Consider the following 13074-nt stretch of genomic DNA (forward strand, 5'->3'; position numbering starts at 1 on the left):
TGATGGTGATAGAAAAACGAGAACTACGAGATAGATATTTATTCTATAAATATGTTATCGTAAACAGACATTTCTGCTCCGTTGTGTCAAGATTGCTTACATTCAACAATTTACGTGTAATATATTTTCTTCTCGTTGTAAGCGAGAAATACGCGCGATATATTACGTCATTAAACATATATATATATATATATATATATATATATATAATATATATGTATATCTCTGGGAAATTCCAGAGAATTGAACGTAATTTTCATAAATTTTTTTCATTATGTTACATCTTATTCCGTCATAAAAATGATTTAATCTTTATGCTTCTTAGCCGCAGAAACTTGCATAATTCCGAGTACTAAAAAGATTTATGCTAAAGAAACTTGCGAAAAATTGTATTTTTCTATGCTTATTAAATCGCGAGGCCGAACTCCCCCGGTCTATATTTGTTCGACTTTTTTGAATGCTTCCAAGATTAGAATCCGATCTCGTGCAATTTTGAAGTTTCAAGGACGTCCTGGAGGTTTTATCAAAGGTTCCTCGTCCGTGACCGTGGAAAGAGAGACACGACGACGAGATCTCTGACGTGTATGTGCGAGCACTTCCTACCGATGCGAATAATATAACCCAGATTTGCGCCAATAAGCCACATCCTCACCGTCGCGCAATTCGCATAGCGGCAGCAGTCGCGCTAGAATATAAAGTAGAAATAATAAGGCGCGGAGAGTAAATCCGACCCACTTAACGCTACTTAGCGCTTACGCTGAATACGCTTATGTTTTGCACAACATTATATCACGAGAGAAGCATATAACCATATATGTCTTCGCCGAGAGTTACGTAAGCCTTTTGCCTCCTCTCTTCGCCACTTCTGCTCCGCTTCTCTTCGCTTCTCTCGAGCGGAGGATCGCTCGCCGAGGCGTGACGAAGCGTGGGTTCGATCGGGACGCATCTGGATCCGTCGAAAAGCATATCGCGAAGACGGATTCGCTTCTCCCTTCCTCTCTTACTCGCGTGATTAGCAATGCCAAGAGTTATTCTTCTCTCGCACGCGCGCGCGCGCGCCTGCGCGCGAGCCGAGTGAATATTTCCATAAAATTCAAGAAACATATTCATGGAATACTTTCCGGATATTATTAGAATCTTATTGAAATATTCTTAGAATATTCTTAAGGAAATATTCTTGTTCTCAAAGTATTCTCAGAATATTATCCATGTGTTCCCGCAAAAATATCTTCATCTCGTATCGTCGATCTCGAGAGGATTGAGACGAGTCTGCTCCCCCAGAACGCGAGAGAAAAGACGCGCGGATATCACGTGACGGGTGATAAGAACATCACGCAAGAAAAAAAAAAAGAACCATTTATCGGTCACGAATAATAAAAATATTCGATTCGGTTTTTTTTTCTTTTTTTTTTTATCACGGTCCAACGCACGCGGGGTCCACGCGATGTTGCGCGCAGAAATTCGGTGCGGCACGTTCGCGCACGTTTCTCCGCGTTTTTTTTTTCTCCCTCTAAAATTAGAGGGCACAATGCTGCGTGTAATTTATCCGGCGCTGAAAGAAACGCGTCATTCCGGTTATAAAAGAGACAATAAAGAGTATTAAAAGCGGAGAGCCAACAATGCAGATTGCGAAGGCTGCAATAATACGGTAACCTTCATAACGTTGCGCGACGGTACGTTCGTAAAACTCGGCGCGCATAATGCACATATCATTCGTAACAGTACCAATTTTATTATGCACAATGTACAATTTATTTCTGTCGGCGGGAGCCGTCGTCGGGGATAGAGAGACGGGGACGAGGACGGAGGAGAGAGAAAAAAAAAGAGGGAGAAAAATAAAGAGAGAGAAAGAGAGACACTGTATGAGGAGGAGAAGGGCGCACGATGTTCGAGCGCGTTTGTGACGCGGATAAAAATATATATATATATATATATATATTTTCTCTCGTTGCGGACAAACTATAAAACAATACCGCGCTCGCGCGCGAATTTGCGCATACGCCCGTAGGAATAACTATCCTTGGACCGACAATATAATGTCGCTTATCAATAATTTACTGCGCCATATGATGCAACACTATTTACTGCCAATCAATTAAGATATAAGTGCGCGCGGAGCGATCGGTGAGCTCCTTTTGGAAGGCATCGAATCGCGTCGTGATTTCCTTTAAATAAACATAAATATGTATGCCGTGTATAGGTGTCGGTGTCTTCTTTTTTCTTTCTCGGAGAATTGGAGAAATAAGTTAAATCTCGTTGCTTCCAGTCGCGTATCTAATAATCAGACAAAATTGTTCTCGCGAAATTAGATCCGATTATTGTTATTCGATACAGGTTGCTCACATTCGTCGGGTCTTTTGTACGAAAAAAAAATCGCTCCTCTTGAAGGTTTATTTTTCTCCGAACTCGCGATATAATCTCGATACAATGCCGCATCTCCGCTCTATTATTTTTTCATCGGAAGTAAAGCAATTGTTGGATTAAAATAAAACCACGTGAGGCGGCGGCCCTTAGAGATCTTATCGTCGATATTTACCGACGATAATCTCGCGATTTTTTGCGATATGTTCGAGTGTGGGAGAGATGGGGAGCGAGAGCGAGAGAGAGAAAAGTTTCTCTCAAAGAGAGGAGAAGAGTTTCTCTCTCTTTCTCTCCCTCTTATTTGCACGCTCGCAATTTTCAACAATACAGCATCTCGTCGTTCCTCTCTTTCCCGCCGCCCCGCGTCAATTTTCTTCTCCCCATGTTGTTCTCGCGCACACCGCGCCGCTCTTGCATATCGCATTTACCGCCGCCATTGCCCCTTCCTCCATATCCTGGCCCGTGTTATATAATAAATTATTTCATAAATTAAGAGCTATTAACGGGTAATTATCCCTCGCGTGTGCGTGTTTTTCCGTGAACGCGGTTGCAGAATGCGTTGCGGGAAATACACGAGCGTGGAACAGTGAGAGAGAGAGAGAGGAGAGGAGAAAGAGAGAGAGAGAGAGAGAGAGAGAAGTGGAGGGAGACAAAGAGAGGGGGCTGCGAGAGCAAGAGAAATTTATTCCCTATTCTGGCATGTAAATTCCTCTAAGAACAATAGGAATATAAAATTATAGAAAATGCAAGAGAGTAAAATGGAAATAGATTAGAAAGTATGCTTGGACGTTGATTGGCTTTTATAATAAAAAAGGAAGCAAGTATGCTAGAGTTATAACAATTTGCAGCTTAAAGTATTGAGCCTAGTTAGTTTGTTAAATGGGTTAACACTCGCGTTACTTTGGCTGTAAATTATTTTTACAGTACAATATGCAATCTCATCTTTTTCGCTGAAGAAAGTTTTATGACGTAAAAGTAAATTTTATGACGCTAAAGTTTAATCTCATAAATATGTCGTCCGGTTTTACCTTGGACATCGATTTATATATTATACTGTATATTTTTGCAAATCTATATATCTGAAATTGATGCCGTTTAATTAATGCACAATGCTCACGTTATATTCGCAGGAAACTAGTGTCTTGGGGCTTAATATAAATGTTCCATGTCTAATAAACCAGTGTCTAGTTATCATGTCGAATTAATAACGATTGCCGCGGTATAAGTGAACACAGACATGTGCATGATAATTTATCTCCATTACATTCAAACGGAACACACAAACTTGAAGTAGACACGACGCGGCAGATGCATATACATACTTCAGAAAGTAGGATAGGCTAAAATTTATTTCATATTCTAGGACATACACTAGATTCTCTCCTGAAACGAGTTTAGATATAATGCTCGCCATGCATGAGTAAATTTACGATCGAGGTCCCTTACTCCTATCGTCGAATTTCTTTCTCGCCTCCCGTTGATTGCTTCTAAAAACAACTCAACCCGGAGTTATACCGATAACTTCTGTTAATTCAGTCCGAGACGCATTACTGCTTCCTTCGTCGCTTTCGCTTTCGTTATAAATGAAGCGGTCTCCCTCCCCACCTTCTTTTGCGTATTTTTTACGTTATACGCGAACGAGCGAGATAACGCGGGCGGGTGATAAAATGTGACTGGCAAAGAGAAAAATAGGAGGCGAAGTAAACAAAGATAAAATATACGTAAGTATATGATAATTGCGCTGCAGCTCAAACAATGACATAGTTTAGACGGCGATAAATGTGCGACGCGCGCACATTAAATATTTATATATATATATATATATATATATATATATATAGAGAGAGAGAGAGAGAGAGAGAGAGAGAGATGTGTGGATAGAGAGCGTTTATCGCGCGCTTTGTGAGTGGAAAACCCGTTTTCCAAACTTATGTAAGCCTCCCTATGACAACTGTGGGGGACTAACAGACCGACAGACATTGCCGATGATCCGCCGGCGCGTAATAACGATCGTTATTATTGTTATTGTTATTTAGATAATACCGTGTCGTTGCGCAACAGACCTCAGTCAGTGCGATAACCGGCGTATGGTTTATCGTTCGCCAGGAAACTGCATGCACTACCCTCCTTCTCTTTCTCTTATCCCATCTCGCCCTTTCCCCACCTTTTTCATGGCTCTCTCTCTCTCTCTCTCTGGATATCGGGCCAACCGGAAATCGGTCGTTAAGCCCGAGGCAATTATGACCTCGCTGGCACGTGCGCGATCGGTAATTTATTTCGAATCTTGTGAAGAATAAGAGTATATAGGTATATTTATCGCAACACACAACGGTACACACACATACATATACTTACACAAGGTATCCCTTGAAAAAATAATAAGAATTCGATGGCGGGAATGTAATCTTCAATGAAAACACGATACCAGCTTTTTTTAAATAATTTATCGCTATATTTATACATACAGGGTTTGTCCGGAAAGTAATGCGTCGCATTTTTTTGTGACGCGACTATACATCGCAGAGCGATGGGACCGGTTGGGGAGGAAGGGGGGTACCCTTAGCTTTCCAACGGTAGGTCGCTCAATTGTTTCCATGCGCTTGGAGGGTTAGGACGGCTTATTCTGTGAACCTCTGCTTAGTGGTCGCGTCGAACTTGTGATGGAGAGAACGATAGAGCAACGCTATGCGATAAAGTTTTGCGTGAAGCTGGACAAGACGCCGCTGGAAACTTTTGAAATGCTCAAGAAAGTTTTCGGGGACGATTGCCTTTCCAAATCGCAGTCAAACAGATGGCACAAGATGTTTAGAGAAGGTCGGAAGGAGGTCGCCGACGAGGCCCGCGCAGGACGCCCGTCAACATCGCGAACGGACGACAATGTGACTCGTGTGCGCCAATTATTGAATTCAGACCGTCGAATGAATGTTCGCTTAATGTCGGAATTATTGAACTTGCCGAAAACGATTGTTCACGAGATTGTATCGGAAGACTTGGCCATGCGGAAGATTTGCGCAAAACTTGTGCCCAGAGTGTTGACCGATGCGCAAAAGCAACACCGAGTGGAAGTTTGTGAAGAACTCAAGCAACTCTGTGCAGATAATCCCAATTTCCGGCGGACTTTTTTTTATTTCCTCGGCTGAAAAGGGAGCTCAAAGGACAACAGCTCGAGTCGGTTGACAACGTACAAGCTACTTCGACGGCCTCCCTGAACAGCATCCCAGTCAAGGAGTTCCAGAAATCTTATGACGCATGGAAATCGCGTTGGCAAAAATGTATTGACGCAGAAGGGTCATACTTCGAACAATTTTAAGTTGTTTTACCTATGCGATCAATAAATTCTTTTTTAAAAAAATGCGACGCATTACTTTCCGGACAAACCCTGTATATGTCTTATCCTTCAGATCTTTGAGTATTTTGGCAATTAATCTTTTCGGACTTTTTATTAGATGAAATATGTATCGTTATTTACGAATAAGTCGATGCGAAGAAATGTCATTTGGCATACATGTACGTGTATATCTAATCAAGCGCAATAAAATGAAATGAAGTTTATTGCACTTAGCACTTGGCTTAATTTTTGGACTCGCGAGACTCGGAATTTTCATATAGCGGCAAAATAAAGCAATTCGCGGAACAGTTCTCCGGTCAGATGGTTGCTTCGTCATATTTATTTATACGGGACAATTAACGTTTGTTGGCGCATCATTTTGTAAATATTGCCGCGGTCATTTATGCACGCCGCATTTTTGGAAATGAAAATGAGCCGCAGTCGAGCGAGTTCCGCCTGAAAAGGATCGTTGACGGCTGCTGTAAAAGCGCTCTCGTCGGCAGTCAATGAATCGTCCGACAATTATCGAATTGAGCGGCGAAGCGAGCGACGAACGCGCGCGCGACGTATGTGGAATAAATTAACCACCCGATAGTCGAGTGAATGAGATACGCATACTGTCATTAGTCATGAGAAAAAAGGAGAAGAGGAGAAGAAAAAATAAATACTCATCGCGCATTGCGCGTATGCACCGTTATTCTAATTTCTTACGCGCCTCGCATTTTCCCGTTATTTCCACGAAACGCCAACAATTATTCTCACGCGTACGTAGAATTCGATACTGCGATCGTGCGGTTTATCGTATTCAAATATCATGAATTCTCACCAACATTTTTTTCTCTTTCCGGAAATAAAGAACGAATCGTGTGTCGGTTGCGTTATTATATCGTCGTTATAGATGATTGACGTTAAACGTTTGTGTCTCGGCTTAAGAAAATTGGCGAGTCGAGAATCTATAATGCTCGAGTTTGAATTTCTAAAGCCTTGTGGAGGCAAAGTTCATTGATTTATGGCACCTTTGAACTTTTCAAGCCATATCAATGTACAGATTACGCCCAAATCACTTGATTTGTACTCCAGCGCGTACGTCGTATGCATTATTACGATATAGTCGCACGCGCACATGTGTCCGTAATTAATTATAATTAACGCCGCGACCACTTAATGCGGAGAAATTCAACTTTGCCCCGAATCGTTTCCGTCTCGTTTCGACAGGCCGGTCGCGACGTTTCGGCGTAATTAGCCGGACGAGCCTTTGCGCGACGAGAGATATTATAAAATTACGTCACGAAAAGAGGGAGGAAGAGAGCGTGGGCGAAGCTGTGTAATAATAATTTGTTCCCGCGTCGCGCTCCTCGCATCTACGATTCCTCACTTTCGACGTAAATCCATTTTCTCCCGTCGCGCGCTTTAATTGCGAACGAGTCATCAGAATGTGCACGAATTGAGAATTATGAAGTATCTCTGGGACATGAAGGAAATTTTAGCCGAGGAAAAATCGCGCGACCGCGATTTTCGTTGGAGAAACTATGCATATATATGTGCGCGGTTTTGCAGATTTAATATAAATTTCGAGGAATATTCCGTAATCTAAAAATCTACAAATAATTTTCCCTTCCACTTAATAGATGTAGGTGTATTATTGCTGCCAAATTTTCGTCTCTCCTTATTTCGAATAAATCGATCAAATCTGTCCATCTGAAAAACTAGCGGTCGACGATCGTCGATCCATGGGTCATCGAAGTCGCGCGATCGGATTTGTTTCCTGTCGCGTGCACGATTCCCCGCGATGCATCGAGAGGGAAAGAGGGACATGAGGGTGAAAGAGTGGTTGGAGTGCGCGCGAGTCGTGAACGAGGGAGAGAAGTTTCAATGTGATCCGGCCACGCACACAATTTAGAAATCGGGTCGTCAATCCGCCGTAAATCAAGTTCGGGCAATTAAATGCGACATAATTTTACGATTAAAGTTTTTAGCGGGCGCGAGAGCGGTAATGGAACGCGCGCGCGAGAGAGAGAGAGTGGGGCCGCGAGTGTGTATTAAATGGCAAAATCCGTATCGAGCCGCGCCGATCTGTTACCCTTCTCTTCCCTCTTTTTCCCGCCATATCGCCGCGTACGTCCCGTTCCCGGCAAGCTGCACTCGCGAGTTGCAACAGAAGCGGTAGCACCGGAGGAGCAGCGACCTTTGCCGCCTGTAAGCCGACGCGTAAGCTCACCTCGGCTCCTCTTTCACGCGGGACGACTCGACGAGTTGGCTACCGCGACAACTTAAAGCTCCCCTAACGGCGAGACGCGTCTGCGATATGCAACGGCAGGAGAGAGAGAGAGAGATGCATCGAGAGCGCAACCGGATGTTATGCCTCTCGCGAGAATGCGCGTGACTATAGAGAGTGATACTGAAATTACATAACAAAAAATTAGGATAGGAATCTACGAGATATATCTTACCGTTAAAATAGTTTTGCTCAAATATATAGGTATAACGATAATTTTTTTTCTTTCACGGGTTAACTCTCGACATTTGTTAAAAGTGTATTTAAATAAGTGCGAAAATTTTTAGGTGATTCTTTGTCGAAAATTAAGGGGGGTTTCTTATACGTATAAACATATCGAAAAAATAAAACTTTGTGAATATTTTCCGGTTCATTTTTTTAATTTGTCTGAAATTTGAGGAAAAAAATTAAAATTTAATTTTTACCTCCTTCTTTAGAAAAGTGTAACTCTTCAGGGAGGGATATAAGGGTATATCTTTATATACTAAACTCTCCTTAATTTTCAACAAAGCATCTCCTGAAATTTTTCGCACTTATTTAGATACACCATGTATATATATAGCGAGGGAGGAGAGGGGCACTTGCATCTTATATTTTATATATAAATTCTTTAAGAAAAAGCTCCATACATACATGTACATATACACATTGCATATATGTTGCAATATATATGTCTTGTCTAAACTTTCTGTGTTTTCAATATAATATTTTTCTTGGAGGATATGTTTTATTCGAACGCAATGTTTTATTCTCTAATGTAATGTTTCTGTACCGAGAAATGCGAAAAACGAAGAACAGTCGAGGCATTATATGCATTATGTATCAAACAGACATATAATTGTACGACTTACGTAACGACTAACAAACCGAATAAAGCGATTGTTCGAACAAGACGCTTACGAAGCGAAACACGATGTAAATCGAGGTTTTTCCTTTATTTAATTTTATTCAGCGAAACATTATCTCGCGGATCCAGAGTTCGACATTTAAAATTTCTTTAAACGACTAATGATCGATCGGTCGAGAAAGGCGGGAAACTGCGATGCTTTCGCACACTTCTCTCGCGAAAGCGGCGGTTCATGCGACGCTGTCTCTATGATTTAAGCCCCGGAGATATAATAAAATCCGCGCAAGCCAGATTTGGTCGGTGCGCCCGGAAATAGACAAATGTACAATAATAGCGCCACGCCGTGTATTTGCATAAATTCGCCTGAGCGTTGTCGGCTAACGATACATCACAATCTTTCCGCGAATGACGCAAAGTGCTGAAAATACAGTCGATGTAGCTGTTTAATAATACATCACGTATTTATTAATAAATAAAATCTTATAAAAAACTCAGTGAACTCAGCTTTTATAAAATATTTTATGAAACAGCTCCTTAAATAAAAAAAAATCCGAATATTGATTTATCGATTTCATATCTATAAAGTGTATTATTATAGAATCAAGAGTAGAGTCTCGAGAATAATTAAATTACGTATCGAGTATCGCATTTATCTAATGATATCGATTGTCGTACGGATACGCGAATCTTCGCATTACGGGATCATCGCGAAAATATACCTAAGTGCGCGGGAAGGATGCAGAGATGCGACGACAGGCGTCAGTCTGTCGGTACCGCTCTCGTCGTCGCTCTCGTCGTCCCTCGTCGGCGATAGCCCGACGTGTCAGGCGACGACGACAACGTGCCGTCTTCTTGACAGAAGGAAGGAGAAACACCGTGTGGGGCATACAGAGCGCGCGTGAGAGCCTCTGGGGGAAGAAAAGAGCACGTACAAAGAAGAGACTCGCACGCACTCGCTCACGCACACTCGCGAGTGCGTATACGCTAGTCCTATACTCACACACAGACATACACGCCGGGGGAGAGAGAGAACGAAACGAGCGAACGCGCGCGTTCATTATGATTCGTGTATTTATATAAGGTCTAAAAATATACGCGCGCGCTGTGTGCCGGCGGGCCCCGCCCGGTATTTCATCTGAGAATAATATTTTAATGTACATACGTCGCCTGCCCCCCCATTCCCTCTTCTCCGCATTAACGGTCTATCCTTCTCTTTTTCTCCGTCTGTTTCTCACCCAGCTTCCCTTCCTCTCTCTCTTTGTCAGCCTCTCCTTTTATGCCGGCGCAGCCTTCTCTCTTCGTCCGTCTTCCGATCTCGTTCTCTCTCTCTCTCTCTCTCCTCCACCCTCTGTGCCTCCCTCGTCTTCGCCACCCCGTCGCTTTGTACTCGGCGCGTTTTTTGATGTTTCTCTCTTCTACGTGAGAGCTCGCGTTTGTTGCGCCGGAATTGTGCATGTGCGTCGTGAGTGCTCATGGCCGTGAGTGCGCGCGCGCGCGCGAGTGTACACACATTATAATGGCCTCCTTGTATGTACCGGGCGAGAGAGAATCTTCGAGTCTCGCTCGCAGCGCCGAAAAGAGATTTTCATGGTGCCCGCTGCGTTAATTGAGGCTTTTTCTTCTCCTTCTCTTTCCCATTTTTTCCAACTCCGTTTCTCTTCTTCTCGTCGCTGCGGTTGCTTTTTGGTTTATGGCATTACGGGAACTGGCAATTCTAATCCCGTTGCTAATAAATTCGGATAACTGTTGAACGATGCTTCTCATCCTTCTAGTATGTGTAATGTTTCCTGAAAAATTTCCTGTATTATAAATTTTAATAAGAACTGGAATTAGAGTCGGAGAAAAACACATACGTGATATTAAAACCCTATACAAGCACGTCCGGTTAAGAGCAGACCCTTCTAAGAATGTGCAGAAGCCCTGAAATGTCGTTTCAGCACATTTCTTAGATAGCACAATGAACAAACAACTATGTTCTGTTCTTATAAAATACGTTCGTATAATTCTAAACGAAAATATATCGCACATAATCGTCTGAAAAGAAAACAACTTGTCAACTTTTTTGTCATAGATCGATAAAAGAAATCGTACGTAACTAATGCTAGAAGATGAATCGATTTTTAGTCGGTTTATTAAATTTATTGTTAGTTCTGAGATCAAAAGTGTGCGAGGAAAAAAATGTAAATTTCTTTCTCTTTCTTACGTCATATAAGAAATTTCGTTACAAAGGCACTTTATTTTCTTACGTTTTGAAGGGCGATGCATTAAGCACCTCGTATGAAATTTTAAGCTTTCTAGGTATTTTATATTCATTTTGATCGAACGCATGGTTCTTTTACTCACTTTTCCTATTAAGGATCCAGAAAAATATCTCAGGAATATTTCATTTCCTACAATATCGTATTGTCGGGGATATCTTTGGATAGAACATTTTCTAACTAGAAGATTGAAAGAAATAGGGCTAAAGCTGATCGCATAATATCTCATTAAGAAAATCATTTTTACTCGAGGGCGGAACATTCCCTCTCTCTCTCTCTCGCAGCTCGCGAGACAAACGAACGATCGACGTGGCGCAGAGATAATGAGATACAACGTGTGTTGACGACCCAGTAACCAGACGGTTGCGCTACTGCTCCGAGAGAAACTCGTCGAAGCGAGATCCTCGTATTTCAATTGTAAGATTCTTCGAGAAGAGAGAGAGAGAGAGAGAGAGGACCGTTCAGTTCCAGAACGCGTGTCCCGGTAAAAAATTTTTTATATATAAATAATTGTATAACCATAATTGTAAAATTATATTGTGAAATATGTCCGTTTTTATACATAATTATATAAATTTATATATATAAATTATAAGGGTTCATATATAATCATGTCAAATTATATATGAAGAAATATCTACTTATTTATTATATATATAAATTTATATAATTATATATAAAAAGCACGTTTATCTAATTACGTATGGACGTTTTCATATATAATTTTGCGATTATATGTATAATTTTATATATTTCTATATAATTTTATATTGTTATATATAAAAAATTTTTTACCGGAGCGCACATTCGTTTTTTTTTTTTTCCGGTATATCCGGGAAAGCATTCCGATTCCACGTGATGGAGCGACGACAACAGCTATCGAAGGAGAGCGAGAGAAAGAGAGAGATTCGATCGTAAAATCGTTTTCCTTCCAAGTGCGCACTTTGACACTCTCATCGAGACGTGTATTATAAATTCGATAGGAATGTTGCTTTTTTTTCCAATTTTTTTCGGCACTCCGAGTCACCCTTGATGCAGTCAAAGGATATCAAATCTAGCAAGTCAACGGAAGAGTCATTTGACGCTTAACGGGAATTTGTGTTAATTACATTGAATAATCTCGTAATTCATCTCTCTGATTATAATGAGCGAATATACGGATCGGAAGAAATTTTTTAAGGGTGGGAAAAATAATTTCGCATACATTTTTTACGAAATTAAATTTTAAAACGGCACGTTTGCGCTCGCCTCGCGATAATATCTCGATATCAGAAAATTATCGATATAATATAAGAACGGGGAAGTACCTATATATGTCGGGCCTGAATCCAACGCATGTGCGTGCGTGATATACACCGTCCGGCACGAGCGATAATCTCTCTAGTGTTTTAATAAATCTCATTCTTCCTATGAAATATGATAATAATAATTTATAACGAACTATAAGCTCACCGTGAACGCACCGCGTCGTTACGTTCCTCCCCATTCTTTTTCTCTCTTCCCTCTTTCGTCCCCTCTTTCTCGTACTATACTTACTTACCGGCTGGTCTAACTATCTTACACTCGTCTTCGCCCCGCCACCTTTTTCCTCCCCCTTCCCTCCCTCCCCCGGATCGTGCGCTTATATACACGAGTGTACGTCTTTAAATAAACTTTTATTTATACGACCAGTCGGCGAGATGAATTTGCGTGATTCCTATCGTACACGGCCGGATATGCACGATGGTTTTCGAGTCGCTTTCGCTCCTACCAAATGGATTCCCCTCCCTCCCTCCCCCTCTGCTTTTGCCACCCCCCGTCTCTGGAGTCATTGACCGTCGATCGGTGTTTTAGACGTCGGACTCGAGGCAACAAAAAGCAAGGTCGTAATTTTTCGACGATAAATAATTTGAAACGCGCGATTAAGATTCGAGTGGATTCGGAGAATTGACTTTGCGCAATGTCGCATCATCGAGTGTTTTATCGAATATAGTGTATGAATATAGCTATTGTGGTCCAGCTGTTC

The 13074-nt window shown here is 41.6% G+C and overlaps 1 protein-coding gene across 3 annotated transcripts in view; it reads left to right on the forward strand.

The window, feature by feature from the left end:
* The window catches only part of LOC114934935 (protein bric-a-brac 1), a 379696-nt gene that overhangs the window by 122614 nt on the left and 244008 nt on the right, over nt 1-13074 (forward strand). The gene's annotated exons all lie outside the window — the stretch shown is intronic.

This window comes from Nylanderia fulva, unplaced genomic scaffold, assembly GCF_048542155.1.
Source record: "Nylanderia fulva isolate GAGA-0341 unplaced genomic scaffold, ASM4854215v1 Scaffold35, whole genome shotgun sequence".
Taxonomy (NCBI): Eukaryota; Metazoa; Arthropoda; class Insecta; order Hymenoptera; family Formicidae; genus Nylanderia; species Nylanderia fulva.